Here is a 15980-nt window from a genome sequence, read left to right on the forward strand (position 1 = left end):
TCTGATTGTTTCTCCACTTGAAGATCACCAGCTCTTGATTTTCCTACTTGAGTGTCATAGGATCACTTCTCCTCTACCTAGGTGTTGGAAAGCCCTTCCTCCCCAACTGATGAAAGGGCAGTTCTCAGAGTGGAGTGGTGGGGGTTGTCTTAGGTTTTATCACGCATAGTAGAAAGCTTATAATAATGAGTTTTAAGGATCTGGGGTTGGTGGTCTTTAGCTCCTGGCTGGTAAGCACTCCCCTCCTTCCTTCCTGCAGTGTAGTTCTTTGAAAAGAGAAAAGACTTGGTTTTAAATTAGTAATTTCTAGTTTTATTTTCTACATTGGCAATAGGGGAGATGTGTGTGGGGATCATTCTGTTAAAAAAAATGACAGTATTTTCATGTCTTTCCAAAGTATTTAGGTTTTTACAAAGACAGTTTTACTAAGGCAGAAAACTCATTATAACTTACAGTATATAACTTACATACATCTTATTATAAAGCTATAATAATTAAAATGGAATGATCTGACATAAAGATAGACAAGTAGAGCAGAACAGGATAGAGAGCCTAGAAACCCACCTACACATAAATAGGAACTGTATGTGAAAGAGATGGCATCTCAGATTAGTGGGAAAAGGGTGGACCAGTCAGTGAATAGTATTGGACATTTGGTCACGTATGTGGAACAAAATAAAATTGGGTCCTCACCTTACATCAGACATGAAAATAAATTTCATTTAAAGATCTAAATGTGGAATTATAAACTTAAAACTATCTAAAGGAAATCCTGCAAAATAGCCTTGATGTTAGGAAGAATTTTTAAAACATGGCACAAAAAAGACACAAACCATAAAGGAAAAGATTGGAAATGCTAACAGCTTTAAGGTAAAAGTCTTAAAGTAAAAGTCTTAGCTGACACAAGGGATATCATAAACAAAGTTAAAAGATAATCAACCATCTGTGAGATGAGTTTAATGTGCATAACCAAAAATATTCATACAGATAATATATATAAAGAACTGCCACAAATCAGTAGGAAAAAGGTCAAATAATCCAGTAGGGAAATGAAAAAAGGAACTGAAGAAGCACTTCTAATAAGAGGAAACCCATTTAGTTAGTAAACATGAAAAATGCTCAACCTCACTGGTAATCAAAGGGACACAAGACAACAACGAGGTACAGAAAGGCAAAAATTATTAACTATCCGAAGTGTTGTTGAAAGTATGGAAAAATGGGAACATGGTTGTGGGAATATAAATTAGTACAACCATTTTGGAGAACAGTTTGTAATATTTAATAAAATTAAAGATATGCAGAGCATCCAACCTAGGAATTCAATATCTAGGTATTTGCCCTAGAGAAATATCCATAGATAGACAAAGAGAAAGAGGGAAGGATGGGTGTACAGGAGTGTACATTGCAACTTTGTGATAACAAGTTAAAAAAAAGTTTGACAATGTCAGTGTCTATCAAGAGAGAAATTGTATATATAATTTTTAATTTTTTTTGACTATTATTTATTTTTGAGAGAGACACAGAATGCGAGTGGGTTGGGACAGAGAGAGAGGGAGGCACAGAATCTGAAGCAGGCTGCAGGTTCCGAGCTGTCAGCACAGAGCCCAATGAGGGGCTCAAACTCACGAGCTGTGAGATAATGACCCGAGCCGAAGTTGGATGCTCAACCGATGAGCCACCCAGGCGCCCCTAAATTATATTTTTCAATGGAATATGTGCATCAGTCAGATCTACATTTACTAATGTAGATAAATCTTGAAGATACAGTTGTAGAATAATAGAGTACCATACCTTTTTTAAAAAACCCAAATACCAAAATATATTGTTTTTATGCACAGCCCCTCACATACAGTTAATTATGAAACATGAAAGGAGATACCACAAATGATAATGGTTGCCTTTGAGGAGGAAGGGGGATGGGAAATGAACTATATCTGTAACATTTTCTTTTAAAAACATGTAAAAATATGACAAAATAATAACATGTATTAAATCTGAATGACAGGAACATGAATTGTGTTACATAAGAGGCAACACAGGTGCAGTGCTTAATTATGGATATCCAGACACACAACTGCCTGGATTCATATTCCAGCTCTGCCACTCCTTTTCTGGGTGAGTTTGGCAAGTTAGTTAACTTCTCTGTGGTTTCATTTTTTCATCTGTAAAATGAAGAAAATAACGTATTTATTCTATAGGGTTGATACAAGGATTACATTAATCCATACAAAGCCCTCTGATTCAAGGTCAGCATACTTTAGCATTATTCTGTATACTTTTCTGTATATTTCAAACGTGGTTACTTTTTTTAAAACATGGTTACTTTTTAAAAAAAAAATGTTTATTTATTTTGAGAGAGAGAGCATGAGTAGGGAAGGGACAGAAAGTGAGGGAGAGAGAGAATCCCAAGCAGGCTCCACGCCATTAGCGCGGAGCCCAACACGGAGCTCTGTCTCCTGAACTAAGAGATCATGACCTGAGTCAAAATCAAGAGTTGGACACTTAACCAGTTGAGCCAACAGGCGCCTCTAAAACAGGATTACTTTTTGTTGGTTTATTTTTATTTTTATTATTATTATTTTTTAAATGTTTATTTTTGAGAGAGACAGAGCATCAGTCGGGGAGGGGCAGCAAAGCAGGCTCCAGGCTCTGAGCTGTCAGCACAGAGCCTGATGCGGGGCTTGAACCACAAGATCACGACCTGAGCTGAAGTTGGCCACTAAACCAACTGAGCCACCCAGGTGCCCCAAACATGATTACTTTTTAATACAGAGAAAGACGGATACCATATGTTTTCACTCCTATGTGGATCCTGAGAAACTTAACAGAAACCCATGGGGGAGGGGAAGAAGAAAAAAAAAAGTTAGAGATGGAGGGAGGCAAACCATAAGAGACTCTTAAAAACTGAGAATAAACTGAGGGTTGATGGGGGGTGGGAGGGAGGGGAGGGTGGGTGATGGGTATTGAGGAGGGCACCTGTTGGAATGAGCACTGAGTGTTGTATGGAAACCAACTTGACAATAAATTTCATATTAAAAACATTTTTAAAATAAATACAGATTATGAAAATAAGTAAAATTGTGGAATATTTATGAGATGAAGGCATTACGACATTGTTATTACAAATATAGAAGGGTTTTTTTGTGTGTGTAAGAAAGCAAATTTTACCTAACATTATCTTCTGGTGTACTTGTTTATAGACAAAGAATTTGGGGATTATTCTTACAAATTTCAACACTGTGGCTTCCCTCCTATGATTATAATGGGACGCTGTCATGGGGAATTTTTTTAAATTCCTCTGCTATAATATGTAAAAAACAACCAAAAAATACCCCCAAATGTTCTCTATTATCTATTAGCACTTTTATTTCCAAAATAATACTGCCTGAGTTTCATGAAGAAAGAGGTTGTTTCCATTATTTTACTGATGAGAAATGAGGCACAAAGAAACTAGGTGATTTGCTTAGTTACGGTGGGAGAAACTTGGTCTCGTGCTTGTTAAGTTCTTAGTTAACATTGAGTCACTGCTATGTACCTACCTCTGCTTGTCTTGGTATAGGTATAGCCTAAACCTCCAAATGCTCCTTCTTCTCCTTTTTTCATTTTCAGGTCATGCCTATCACTTACCCAAAGTTTAGACTGCCAGAGTACATCTTAAAGATGATGATTTATTTTCTCTGAGAATCATTTCTGAAAGGACCCAGGGTTTAAATAGAAGGATTCAGGGAGACAGGAGACATGTGTTTTAGTCTCTTTTTCTGCTAAGCATCTGGCCAAGTCACTTGCACTTGAATTTATCAAACATTTTTTTAAGATCAACTATATGACAGAAGTGATGAAAATACAAAGATGAATGTCAGATTCCCAAGCCCCACAATAGCATTGTTTAGAGAAGGAGGCCAGTAAAGCAACAACTTCAATTCCAAGTGTATAGAAAGAGGTATATGAAATGTAGTGGAACACACATGAGGAGCAGTTTACTCAGCCTTACGGTACACAGGAAAGAGTATTTCAGGTAAACAGAACAAATGAGCAGATATTCGGGCATAAACATTTTGCAGATTACTTAGGGAAGCGTGGATTTGAGTGTGGCTGAGAAGTAATTTCCAAGGGGTCAGGAGAGTTGCTGCTGGAGGTTGGAGCCTCCCATGAAGGGCTGTACCTGTGATGTCACGAATGTCCTACATGCAGAGCAGAGGGGCATAATTCATTGTCTTAGAAGATCATACTGATAGCAGTGGGAAAGTAGAGACTGGGACACAAGAGCTGTTTTATAGGGTGTTACGGTGATTCCAATGGGAGATGGCAGTAAAGTGCTCATGAGACAACAATACAGACATTGGAGAGGAGGAGAGAGACAGAGGTTGGTGCTTCAGGAGTTAAAAAGTACAGACCTTGATTACTCTGAGTATTTGGCCTCTTGAGATCTCTGTTGCTACCCTTATATTCTCTCTCTGAAGGCACAGCATTATTTTGGGTAATACCAAAAGGTTTTCAGAACCCAAATATCTACAGTGAAGGCATAATTCTCTGAGAGTAGGGTAAAACAGTGTTTGGAGTTCTGAAGCATGCTGTGACATTCATTTCATTCATTCATTTGACAAATATCCATTGGAAGGCTACAAATTGCCAAGTTCAATTTGAGTACCACTAGTACACCAACATTCAGGACAAAAACACGGTTCCCTTTGTCATACTGCCTACAGTCTAATGGGAGAGAGGCATATACTTGCCCTCTCAAAACATCCTCAATTAAGAGAAAAAAGTTGAAAATATTTTCTGAACCAAGATGCTATTCAAGTTTAAATGACTTTGTAAGATTAAATCAGTTGCCTTTAGATAATACATTTATGAAGGCTGTTTCTAGGATGATATGTGGTTAAATGAACAATTAAGCCACTATGGTAAGTGAAAGGTGAGTTTTAGCTGGAAATTAAAAGTGCAGAGGCTACAGACAACCCACTCCACATCACTTATTTGAAATACTTTATACTTAGCTAAACATAACATGAGCCTAGTTATATTAAAATTGTAATATTGCTTATTTTTGCAATCAACTAGTGACCTATCTTTAAGAATTAAAAGTATAATTATTTACTAGTTTTTCAAAAGGCAAAATAAAAAATCAACCTAATTGCTTTCTATTGTGCAAATGCATAATGTTCTGAGAAATACTTTTATCAGCTTTTCTCTAGTGCTTACACATACTTCTAAAATGTCATTTGTCTTAATATTTCACAAGAAAATCTTCCCAATTGGCTTTTTATTTCTCTAAACTAAAGGCACTTTTTATTATACCAATGAAATAAGAACTCTATTATTTATTTAATGTTCATCCAGATATAACTGAGACTTCCAAATATGCAAAATGTACCCAAATACAGCAGACTAGCAAATAACTATAAATCTGCATGTAATTTCCTTTCAGTGAATTTAGATTTGACTAAGGCTGCTAGGAAGTTCAGAATCAAAGAGGCATAGATCTTGTTTTTCTAATCTTGGTATCCATTCCTTGTAGTCTAAAGAGATGAAATAATGTATGACTTCTCAGCAGAGAGGTCAGTGTCAGAACACTGAAGTCTTTGCTTCAGTGTCCCGGGATTAAAACATCTTCCTTATTTGTTTTCCTCAGGGAAGCAGCAGCCTTCGATCTCTCCTTACAGATTTTGCTGCCTGACCATCTTGGGTCTCAACAGGTATGGGCAGAGTGCAGGTGATCCCCTGCATCGTAGGCCCAGCAATAACTTCTCTTTCAGTCTAGATCTCATTTATGTAACTGATGGCTTGTGTTCCCAAGAGTGTATTAGAACCACAAGAAGTACATATATATAATGTAGTAAAAGCAATAAATTATGCTTACATGGCTACAAGGTGATTTTAAGCTTTATTTTAGTTGAGAAGAGTGATCAAATTTATCAAGTAAATCTGATTTAATGATTGATATGCCTTAGTTAGCTTATTTGTCTTCAGTTATGATACACATAGCTGAATCTTCAGTACTGCCCTAATAGCTGCAGGATTGCTTTTTCAGGCAAAACAATTTTCTTACCTTTTTCAATTTTCTGCATTCTTATCAAGGTAATACATGTACGTGGCAATCAGTAAGATAATACTGTTTAACATTAACAGTCTCTCACCTCAAAGCTCATCACCTCATAAATCCCACTCTTCAAGAAACTTCATTTGAGCCAATTCTATTTTCAGTTCTTTCCAAGTTCTAAACAAATTGTTTATACTTCTGTCTCTTGATTATCAGCTTGAGAAAATCTCTACAGACTCCTTATTACAAATGATGAGAATTTAACTCATTTCCATTAACCTTTCAGTCTTTTATTTTTAGGCAATTAAAATATGCAAATACCCAATAGAAGAATAAAAATAATGAAAAGAAATAAATAGGCTTACTCAACCTAAGACTGAAGATACTAGTGTCTCTGTCCTTCCTTCAACTGTTCTCATCTCCCTTCTAACCATCTTCTTAACCTGACAAAGTTGTCAATATTTTTTCATCGTCTTTGGTGGCCATGACGGAGTCTTTTCCTGCTTTATCCTTAAGTTGACTCTTCAACATTAAAAACCAATAGTACCATTTATGTTATTTTGACAGTGTAAAAACTATTCATAGTTATTAGTGTTCTAAACTTGAATCTCTTTTTATCCTGATGAATTTCACCACCTCTGGGACACTGAAAAGAGGATGTTCCTAAGGGTTCTTGTATGGATAAATGACCTAACCAATGAAAAGGGCTTACTTAAGTATGTCCCCATATTATTATTATTACTGTATTTGTTGCATCTGAAATGTCATTGGTTGTAAAAATGTACCATTATTTTATATTCCACAATGAAAGAAAAAGCATGCTACGAATTAAACTATAGTTCCCAGGAATTGTGAGACAAATTTCAGAGATATTAAAATGTAGAAGTGCATCTTACAATCAATGAAATACATTATTCTAGTTTTGGGGGGTTTGTGTGTTTTCCTAAAAGTTTTGGTATCATTTCTTGACAGAAGAACAGTGTGCTGTTATCGTATCTGTATGGTCCTCCCAAGATTTCCATTTTCCATTCCGTCTTCCTGCTGCAGTTTGGACTAACCGATTTAACAAGCCTGAGATAACCCTCCCACCCTGAGGATTCTCTAGGTTTCATCCTCTGTTTCCTAGCTTTCACGTGTCCCTTTTTTCCCCTCATTTTACTAGAGTCCATCAAATAATTTCCCAAGAATGGATAGGTGGGAAGTAAACTTTTGAGTTTTTAAATTGCTGAAAATTCCTTTCCTCTAGTAAGAATTTAAAATTTTTTTCTTTAGTAATTGTTCCTTTCACAGGGATTGTAATTATAGTAATCTCTCAAATCTCTCAGAATTTTGATTAAAAGTTTTTAAAAAATTATCTTCTATCCTTAAATTATTTCTGTTCTTTTTTTTTTTTCCATCCTTCTCTTTATTGCTGCCAGTTTTCTTCTGATGCCTAGTCAAATAGTTCACATTTAAGAACACAGGACAGGAATCTGGTGTTGGTTTCTTCTGTGGTTGTGTAAATAGATTTGCTTACTTTGGGCCTTTTCCGGAGTGAAAAGTATGTGAGATGTATTGATTGGCAGGACTCGGTTATAGAGAGTGGATAGAGAGCTGGTGCTTGGTCCGCAGGCCTCCAAAGATGAGTCTCAGGCACCAGCACCCATGCTACAGGCCATGCCTTCCCACATGATTGGGTTCAATTTCCTTAGCAAAGTTTTGTCTGTTTTGTTTTGTTTTGTTTTGTTTTGTTTTTGTTTTGGAAAAGGATGAGGGTGGAGCAGTGAGAGGTTAGGGAGCCCAGTTTTCAACTCTACTTCTCACTGTCACATTCCCTTGTCAGTTGTCCCTAAGCCTAGAGCCTCAGAGGGTTTCAACAGAGTGATTGGCCTCCACCTTGGATGCAGCCCTTGTGTGTTCTAGGCCCTCATGACTCCATGTGTGGTCACCTGGGAACTATTAAAAATAGTTTGTCTCAGGGGCGCCTGGGTGGCACAGTCAGTTAAGCGTCCGACTTCAGCCAGGTCACGATCTCGCGGTCCGTGAGTACGAGCCCCGCGTCGGGCTCTGGGCTGATGGCTCAGAGCCTGGGGCCTGTTTCCGATTCTGTGTCTCCCTCTCTCTCTCTCTGCCCCTCCCCCGTTCATGCTCTGTCTCTCTCTGTCCCAAAAAATAAATAAACGTTGAAAAAAAAAATTAAAAAAAAAATAGTCTCGTTGCTTTAAAAATTCTTTGACTTTTATCATTTTGATTATAATAGATCTTGGAATAGTCTTTGGGTTGATCTTACTTGGAGTCCTTTGAGCTTTCTGTATCTGGATGACCATATAGCTCCCAAGATGGAAATTTTCAACTAATATTTCTTTAAATATCTTTTTTTTAATGTTTACTTATTTTTGAGGTGGGGGAGGGGAGCAGAGAGAAGGAGAGACACCAAATCTGAAGCAGGCTCCAGGCTCTGAACTGTCAGCACAGAGCCCGACACGGGTCTTAAACCCATAGACTGTGAGATCATAACCTGAGCCAAAGTCGGATGTTCAACTGACTGAGCCACCCAACTGCCCCATCAACTAATATTTCTTTAAGTAAGCTTTCTGCCCCGTTCTCTCTCTCTTCCTTCTGGAACTCCCACAATGCAAATGTTCATTCACTTGATGGCATCCCATAATTCACATAGGATTTATTTTTTTTTTCATTGTTTTCTTTTTATTCTTCTAATTGACTAATATCAAATAATCTGTCAAGGTCACTGATTCTTCTGCATGATCAAGTGTGTTGGATGCTCTGTATTGAACTTTTCACTTTTGTTACTGCATTCTTCAGCTCCTGGATTTCTGATTGGTTCTTTTTCATGGTTTCTGTTTCTTTATTAAACTTTTCCTTTTATTCATGCTTTGTTTCCCCGGTTTTGTTTAGTTGTTTGTGTTCTCTTACATTTTGTTGAGTTTTGTTTTTAAAAATTTTTTAATGTTTATTTTTGAGAGAGAGAGAGACAGAGCATGAGTGAGGGAGAAGCAGAGAGAGAGGGAGACATTGAAACCTAAGCAGGCTCCAGGCTCTGAGCTGTCAGCACTGTGAGCCCGAACTCACAGACCGTGAGATCGTGACCTGAGCTGAAGTTGGATTCTTAATTGACTGAGCCCCCCAGGCACCCCTTGTTGAGTTTCTTTAAGATGATTATCTTGAATGTTTTGTCCTGCAGATTATAGATTTCCGTTTATGTTTTTGTTTTTGTTTTTATGTCTGATCTTAGTTGTTACTCTTAGAAAAATCTCATTTTTGATTGGACTCAGACATAGAGGTAGAAGTTCTCGGAGAAGACACCCTCCGTCTCTTGGCAATCTGTTCCTGGTGTTTTCTTTGGCCTCCTTCAATCTCTTGGCCAAAAGTTTAACATATTCTGAAGCCTCTTCCTTATTTTTCTTAGTACACTGTTTCTTCAAAGCAGTATGCTGACCTTTGTGTTGGAGGACACATGGAGTAACAAGACACTGAGTCTTGGGTGCTTTGATTCTAGGTTTCTTACCTTCTTTGTTTAGGGTCTTTCTCACAACATGCTAGTAGACATCATCTTCTTTAGAGAGATCGAAAAGTTTGTGGATTCTGCTAGCTCTTTTGGGCCCCAGGTAATGAGGCACAGTAGTGTCACTGAGTCCAGGAATATCCTTCTCCCCCCTTTTTTACAGTGATCAAGTGGAGAACACTGAGATTGGCATCCACAATGTAACCCCAAACAGATTCACACTTTTTTCCTCCAGTTCTCCTTGGTCTGTAGCAGGAATACCCTTGACTCAGTAGCAGGCAGACATGGCCATGGATCAGGACATGCTTCATGGGGAAACCTTGTTTGTCATTGCCACCACTGATTCGGACCACATAACCCTTCCATTCCTCACCCAGAGCATTAATGCCAACTTCTGTAGCCATATACTTCTCATAAAAGGTATGAAGTTTGCATTCATCGTCCACTTCAATGAGTTCCTGGCAGCCAGTAGCTGGGCAAGAGGTGTTCAGCTTCATCCTGAAGCAGCCTACTGCTTCCGAGGCACCACACAAAAAAGAGCTAGATCTCCATTTTTTTTGAGATCAGTTATGGGAGCTTGATTAGTTTCCTTTGGTTCCTTTATTAATTTCTTTGTCATGTTTGCCTGGTTCTTCCTGATCCTGTAGCCTTGCATTGTTGTCTATACATTTGAAGTAACACCTCTTCCAGTTTTTACAGACTGGTTTTAGCAGCTAAAGGTCTTTTCCTGTTCACTGGGCTGATAGGATTACCTCTGGAATCACAGTCATGCTGGGCTGGACAGTTAGGAGGCTGTTCCTGGGTTACAGTTGGGTTGCAGTTGGTATTCTTGTTACCAGTGGCTCAGGTGGGTGTGGATCTTACCCGGTCCCTGGGTGGACACGACTGTCTCCAGTACCTTGCTTGGTAGGGTAGTGCTGGGACAAAGGTCCATTTTAGGATCCACGGTTAGGTCTTCGGACAGTGACCCTATTAACTGGGTGTACAGACGGTTGTGGCTCCCACCAGGCCCCTGAAAATGATCGTAAGTGGTCACTGGAAGAGTCCTTGGATTGGTAGGACTGGCCCTGGACCATGGCCTAGAAAAGGCTGTAACTGATTGGCAGCACTGTTTCTGGTTCCACAGCCAAGATTGAGGTCTGCAGACCTGGCTCTGGAGGCACACATGGGTGTGTCTCTTGCCAGGTCCCTAGGTAGGCTGCATCATTCCCTGTGTGGCTAAAGGAGCTAGACCTGATTATAGGTTCCTTTCAGGATCTGTGGGGGTGCCGACAGGGGTATTTCCCACAGATTCCCTTGGCCAGCGGTACTAGTCATGGACTGGCTGAGAAGCTGGAGCTGAGAATTGGGCCCTTTCTGAATCTCTGGGTTTGCAGATGGGATTATGTCCTGCTGGGGTCCTGGACTCTCAGGACCGCTGGCAGACTGTGGCTGTGAGAGGGTTAGAGCCATATACTGGGCCCTTTCAGGATCTTCAGGGTTGCCAACATTAGTATCTCCTACTAGGTACTAGGTCCTTGGACCTGTAGGACTGCTGGCAAACTCCAAGTATAGGACCCTTTTGGAATTTCTGGCCACACAGATGGGAGTGTCTCCTGCCAGGTCCCTGTGTCAGCAGGACTGTTTTCAGGCTACAGCTAGAAGCAGCATGGCCCTGGTTACAGGGCCCTTTCAGAATCTACAGCCTGAAAGAATTTGGAGGGCTTACCTCCAGGGGCTCCAGACCACAGCCAAGAAGAGAATGGACATGCTTTATAGGCCACTTAGGGTCCACATCCTGAACCGAGGTCTGTATGCCTATTACCCAGTGCATGTGGGCATGACTACTCCTGGGTCCCTTGGCATATGGTGCTGGTGACAGAACTGAAGCCACATGGGGCTATAGTTTTCAGGGGTATGGAGCTGTTCAAGGATCTGAAGTCTGGACCATGATTGGTGAGTCAGCCACCTGGGTGTGAGCTTGCCTTCTCAAAACAGTTAGGGTAGGGTTTCACAATCTCCCACCCAATTCCAAAACTCCCAGAAAGCCACTTTTGTCCTTGAGTGGATATCAAATTATTGTTGACAGGGGTGATATGGGTAACGGATGTCTTCAGACATCTTACTGAAACCACCCCACCCCTAGAAACTTAAAAAAAAAAAAAATCAGTGTTACTTAATTTTCTACCTGTTAACTTCATTTAGCAGAAAAAAAAGAATCCTTATAATCCAAGAATGTGCTGTTGCTGTGAATTTGACTTTAGTGTTTGGTACATATTCCTTAAAAATAATGCCTGAAATTATATTTTACATAATATTTTTAGTCTCTGGAGTATGTTAAGATTTATGTTACAGATCACTAATGTTTTATACCTTTATACTGTTGCATAACTGCTGCTAAATTATTATTCTGTGTAATGAAAAGCAGCTATCTCATCAGTAAGAAAAAACTTTGCCTGTTTTGCCCATACTTATAAATGGGTAATATAGAAAGCTAATCCATGTAGAAAAAATAATTTAGTTTTTATTTTATAAAGAAGTTTTCAAAACTATGTTTTGTTTTTACCCACTGGCCCAATTAGAGAAATTAGCATTCTCCTATCCATTAAATTATTACTTCCTGGGTGGAATTTAATGAATATTAATAGACTAACTCAGAAAAAAAAGATAATTTATTAGGGTTTTCTGCATTTCTATTTTTATGTGTTATCTGTTTTCCTATGCATTATGTGCCATACATCTTTTGTTTCAAGTTGGTTAATAATATGTTTGTGTTTTTTACTTTATTACTCATTTTCAGTAAAAGATGCCTTCACATTTTGAGCCTTACTAATTAAGATATGCAGTCCTGTAAATTGAATGTAAATGTAAAGAAAGACCTGGTTTCCAATCAAAAATTTTTATAACTGTTTCTATTGTGTATAGTATTTCATTTCTTAAATTCATCTGATGTTACCTAATGTAACATGCTTGTTTGTTTTGGGGTCACTGAAGCCATAGAATTTTCACAAACTCATGAAAAGTGCTTTCAGACACTCACTTCTGACTGAGGTACTGATAAGCTATTAACAAATGGTGATTATTTTTCTTCATAGGCAGGGTCATATGTTGTTAGCTCTTTGATTACTACATGCAGAATAGCAATAAAAATAGCCAATACTTATAGGGTGCTTATTATCTCACTAATTGCTTGTGGTAACTCTGTTCTCACAGCTCTGTGAAGTCAGGACTATAATTAACTCTATTTTACAGATGAAGAAACTAAGGCAAGAAAAGTTGAACTTGCTGGAGGTCACACAGTAAGAGGCTAGGAGAGCCGGGATTCTGACCTAGTTAGTCTGGTTCACGCTGTTAACCACCAGAGTCACTGGCCATGGTGATGCTTCTCTTGCATGTTTCAGCAGCCCTCCCTCTTAGCACTTAGATGTCCTTTTAGGATGTACACCAACTTTCCTTCAGTTTTATTTCTCCAAAAACTTCATTGCCAAAACTTCTACTTTTACTCTTCCTTTTCTAGTCCCAATCTCCCATCTGCTTTTATTGTCTAATTGTCTCCATAAGAAGGGGATAATAAAATTTAACAGTTGAGGAGACATAGACAGACATGCCTAAAACAATGCCTACCGTGTTGAGGTGCTGAATGTATTTTTTGTTGAGTGTTAAAAAGTAAATAATGCAAATACTAAAATTTCTAGAAAGAAAAAAAGAGGTAACTTTCTGCTTTCTTTTGGGAAAACTCATGCTGCTATGTGGAGTTTGAATAGAGGCAAGAATAGACACAGGGAATTTGTATATCATCAATGGGTAATAAATCCAATATCAAATTCTTTTTCAAGTCTTAAAACCTCTAATTTCAAATGATCAAAGGGAATATGTCAGAAATAGTAACTTAACCAGGCATTACTGTATTAATAGTAGTTTCCCTCTTGAACATAAGACACAGCAGTATTTCCAGAGAAAAATAAAAATACATCACAAAAGGACACTGAAGTCTATAGTTAAAGTGGAATGGACTAAACTCTTGGTAATTGAATGGGGCGCCTAGGTGGCGCAGTCGGTTAAGCGTCCGACTTCAGCCAGGTCACGATCTCGCAGTCCGTGAGTTCGAGCCCCGTGTCGGGCTCTGGGCTGATGGCTCAGAGCCTGGAGCCTGTTTCCGATTCTGTGTCTCCCTCTCTCTCTGCCCCTTCCCTGTTCATGCTCTGTCTCTCTCTGTCCCAAAAATAAATAAACGTTGAAAAAAAAATTAAAAAAAAAATAAATAAACTCTTGGTAATTGAAGAGTAATAGTTGTAATTAAAATTTTAAGTCAGAAGGATATACACCAAAATATATATGGTGGCCACCTTTGGATGATGGATTTATGGGCAGTTTTTCTGTCTTCTCTATACATTTATTTATATTAAACATGTACTACTGGGGCATCTGGGTGGCTGAGTCAGTTAAGCATGCAGCTTCGGCTCAGGTCATGATCTCATGGTTCATGGGTTCGAGCCTTGTGTCAGGCTCCGTGCTGACAGCTCAGAGCCTGGAGCCTGCTTCAGATTCTGTGTCTCCCTCTCTGCCCCCCCACCCCCACCCCGCTCGCATTCTGTCTCTCTCTCTCTCTGTCTCAAAAATAAACATTAAAAATTTTTTTAAAGTACTACTTTCATAATAAAACTAATAAAATTAGTTTTATTAGGGGAAATACACATAAAATAACCTTTTCCTCATGTGAATACTCTTTAAGTCATCTGTTTTTTAAACTTCGATATTTCTGGATTTAAGCAAAGCATATTTAAGGATATTTGAACTCACCAAGGTTAAATGCAGTCATGGCTGAATTTCTGAACTGTGCAAGGAGTAATTTTTACTTTTGAAAATGATTTAATATCCAATAAAATTTTACTTAAAAATCATGAAAGAACATACATAGGCTGATTAAATAATGCCTGGTAAACAGTATTATGTGTTGTGTACTAATGGAGTCATCACAGACTAACCTGAAAAGGAAAGCCACATGTGTAAAGCTGTGACTTCATGATCGAAACTAGAAAATGGGGGGCACCAGGGTGGCTCAGTTGGTTAGGGCTCCGACTTCAGCTCAGGTCATAATCTCACAGTTGGTGGGTTCAAGCCCCACACTGGAGTCTGCTGACAGGGCGGAGCCTGATTTGGATTCTCTGTCTCCGTCTCTATCCCTCCCCCACTTGCTCTTTCTCTCAAAAGTAAACAAACATTAAAAAAAAAAAAAAAGAAACTAGAAAATGTAAATGTCACATCAGTAATGAATCCCTGTCTCTCCTACAACTGCCTTAAGTCCAGGAAAGTAAGAACTCAAAAATAAGGTTCTTTTGGGAAATTGTATATGATGTTTTGTATATGAAAGTCTGAAGGCAGCAGCTCACTATATATTTTATGTATTACACCAGCTGCAGGTATTTCAGACCCATCAGAAGGTCCTCTTGATTCAGTGTCTCTGGCAGTGTAATAAAAAAAAGTGGAGGAGAAATCTCTGCAGTCTCTAATAAACAATATATCAGTGAGTACTGTCAGATTCTGTAGAAAATTCCACAACATGATTTATTACGTTAATTACAGTCATGTGGGTTTCATGCTGCTAAGCCTGAAAATGCAGCCACATTCTACAGTTGATTTAAGAATATATTTTGGCCAAGACAAAAGGGGTCCTTATTGTGATTAATATAGTACAATATTTATTCTCTTGTTTTACTCTTTTTTTTTTTTGCCTTTGAAATGCTTAATTTCTTTTCTGTGACTTGAAATTAATTGAAAAGTTTCATCTAGTTTTTTTTCACTTGTGTCATCTGGTCTCCTTTTTGTCTTTTTGTGTTGTCTTAGTTGTCACTGAATGTTGCTTGTCCTCTATATGTGAAGCCTGTTTGAATTAACTCCCTTTTGAGCAAATGTGGCTAGCCTACAGCTGTCCCTAGCTAGCAGTGCTGACCCTAAGACTTCTTAGGTCACACCTGCAATACTACAGCTCTTTTTGAGGTGAAGGAGCAATTGAGGAGAAATCTTAATTTTCTTAATGCAAGGAAGCAGATTTTTAGAGAATTCTATGGTTTTACTCTTGTTTAGTGCTGCACTGAAGTCATAGTCACAGAATGTCTCTTCTTCAGTGAGACAGGAAGCTTGTCACATCACAGGATTCTAAGTGATGTGGAATGGAAGGTGTCCTAAGAGCTGTTTTAGACACAGATATTAATTCTGATTGCTTACATATGTCTGTGACAGAATATGTTCACTTATACACAAATGCCTAACACTGGTGATATAACTTGGGAGAATTAAATATTAGCTACAAATTAAAGCATCAATTGGGGCGCCTGGGTGGCGCAGTCGGTTAAGCGTCCGACTTCAGCCAGGTCACGATCTCGCGGTCCGTGAGTTCGAGCCCCGCGTCGGGCTCTGGGCTGATGGCTCAGAGCCTGGAGCCTGTTTCCGATTCTGTGT

The 15980-nt window shown here is 38.7% G+C and overlaps 1 protein-coding gene and 1 pseudogene across 3 annotated transcripts in view; one reads left to right on the top strand and one right to left on the bottom strand.

The window, feature by feature from the left end:
- The window catches only part of KIAA1958 (KIAA1958 ortholog), a 170675-nt gene that overhangs the window by 82615 nt on the left and 72080 nt on the right, over nt 1-15980 (top strand). The gene's annotated exons all lie outside the window — the stretch shown is intronic.
- Nucleotides 9097-10263, bottom strand: LOC121034841 (40S ribosomal protein S6-like; annotated as a pseudogene).

This window comes from Herpailurus yagouaroundi, unplaced genomic scaffold (genome assembly GCF_014898765.1).
Source record: "Herpailurus yagouaroundi ecotype Mexico unplaced genomic scaffold, PumYag 160, whole genome shotgun sequence".
In the NCBI taxonomy this organism is placed as follows: domain Eukaryota; kingdom Metazoa; phylum Chordata; class Mammalia; order Carnivora; family Felidae; genus Herpailurus; species Herpailurus yagouaroundi.